The sequence below is a fragment of the Phocoena sinus genome, chromosome 13, assembly GCF_008692025.1.
Source record: "Phocoena sinus isolate mPhoSin1 chromosome 13, mPhoSin1.pri, whole genome shotgun sequence".
NCBI classification, from domain to species: domain Eukaryota; kingdom Metazoa; phylum Chordata; class Mammalia; order Artiodactyla; family Phocoenidae; genus Phocoena; species Phocoena sinus.
In genome coordinates this window covers 62,901,107-62,903,492 of record NC_045775.1, presented here as the reverse complement: position 1 = coordinate 62,903,492, position 2,386 = coordinate 62,901,107, and positions in this window count along the sequence as shown.

Here is a 2,386-nt window from a genome sequence, read left to right as displayed (position 1 = left end):
GTGTGCACATGCATACCCGAACACACACATAAACATGCCCACTTACATTCGCTCGTATATACACACTCATATGCACAAGCACACCCACATGTACGCACATGCATACATTCACACGTGCATGCACTCACAAACACAATGCACACGCGTGCATATGCACAGATATACACCTGTATGCACATGCATGTATGTACACATTCACGAAAACACGTGTTCATACACAAGCATACCTCAAATTGGTTTGTTCTTTTTAAAATTTTTTTTTTTAATTTTTTTATTTTTGGCTGTGTTGGGTCCTCGTTGCTGCGCGTGGGCGAGTGGGGGCTACTCTTCGTTGCGGTGTGCGGGCTTCTCACTGCGGTGGCTTCTCTTGTTGCGGAGTATGGGCTCTAGACGCGTGGGCTTCAGTAGTTGTGGAATGTGGGCTCAGTAGTTGTGGCTCACGGGCTAGAGCACAGGCTCAGTAGTTGTGGCGCACGGGCTTAGCTGCTCTGCGGCATGTGGGATCTTCCGGGACCAGGGCTTGAACCCGTGTCCCCTGCATTGGCAGGCGGATTCTTAACCACTGCGCCACCAGGGAAGTCCCTCAAATTGGTTTTGCATATTCATAGGAAGCACAGAGTGAGAACAAACATCACTAGAAGAAAAAATAATATGTGGATATTTTTGGCAGTCTGCAAAAGCAGGTGGATTTAGGGAATCTTCATTTTGGCAGTGGAAGGCTCAGTAGGCTTAATACAGCAAAGGGGTGGCAGGAGGGCACTGTATTCAAGCACAGACTTTGGAATTTGGTGACTTGAGTTCAAATCCAGACTGTGCCCTTTTTTGAGCTCTGAGCTTTAGTTTCCCAATCTAAAGTGGGGATAATAATAATACCTACTCAATAGGTTTGACAATTGAATGATATGCATAAAAATGATTAGTGTAATGCCCGGCATTTGGTTACTAGGAGCTGGTATAACTTAGGTCTTAGGAGAAGTGATTTCTTATTTGCTCAATCTAAGACTTTCTTGGGGAGGAAGGAAATTCAGGAGCTATGGGTTAGGAAGAGAAGATGTGGGGGAGGAGGGAAGTTTGAACTGACTGGCTTGGGTCCTTATTAAATTTGCCTTTCTTCAAAAGCCACCTGACAACTCTACAAATTATCCCTCCAGATACTAAATGCCCAATGTCCCTGCCTTAGCAGGAATAGGATGGGGTCAAGGAAAGTCCCCATCAGCCTCGTTTATTGGAGAATCCTGGGGCTATGCTGGATTTCTGTTCTGCTGCAGCTGTACGACCCCTAGTGGTCTTGGACCTCAACCCTGCCCAAGCCAGTTTCTTTGCCGTTGTCCAAGCACTACCCCTAGCCTGAAATGCCATTTCTTCTTTTCCTCATCCAAAGCTCAGTTCATCTCAGCCCTGGGCTTAGTAGCCCCAACACCCTATCTGATTTACCCACTGCAGCCCTGTAAACTTCCTCCAAGCCCAGGACAGTCAGATTGCTCCTGCTTCAATAGCTGGATGGGCCTTAAGCCAAGGGCGGGCCCTCTAGGTGCTCCAGTCCCAGGGAGCCAGGCTTCTCCCCTAACCAAGTTTGAGGTGCGAGTGGGTGGGAAGGAACCAGGTCCGGAGCCCACTGTCCCTTTCTTCCTCCACCAGGTCCCGGATAGGATTTGTGACGGGGACACGTGCTCCTAGACGGCACCCTCAAGGGCAAGATTGGGTCCGGGACATGACGGAGTCTGACCGAAGACGCTCCTAGTTCCCGTGGTTCCCTAGGGATGCCCAGAGGGGACTGACACAGGCAGTCTCTGCGGAGACTGTGTCTCGCACCCGGGGTCGCTGAGTGCACACCCAGGCGCGCGTCCCAGGAGGCTGCATAGAGCCCGTGGCGCAGATCCCAGGAGTAATGCAGCGCGCCGGCCCTCTTCCCGACCCACAGAATCGCCCACCCCAGGATGTGCTCCGAGTGGAAGCAGGCCCAAGCCAGAGTGGTAGAGTTAGGGCGGAGAGGTTCGGATTAAAGGTGGGCAGCAGAGGTCACAACCAGAGGTGCCCGGGGCAGGGAGAGTGCACTGGGCGGTGCCGCGACCCGGGAAGACAGGGACTCAGGAGGAGCGCGGCCGGAGAGGCCCCTGCACCCCCAGGGCGGCGCCGCGGACCCCTCCCCCACCGAAGCCACCTTCAGCGGAAAACGTGGGGTCCCGGCGCAGCCGCTTCTGGCGGTATCTGCGGCTCCCCAGCTCGCGGGAGAGCCCGCCCCGGAGGAGGGGCCGGCTCCGCCCCACCTCCTTGCCACCTCCCTCCCCCTTCCCTTCCTTTCCTCGGGCCGCGCGCCCCCTCCTCCCTCCTCTATCCTTCCCCCACCCTGTTTGTGTGCCCCTCCCGCTGCGACTGGCTGGGAGGC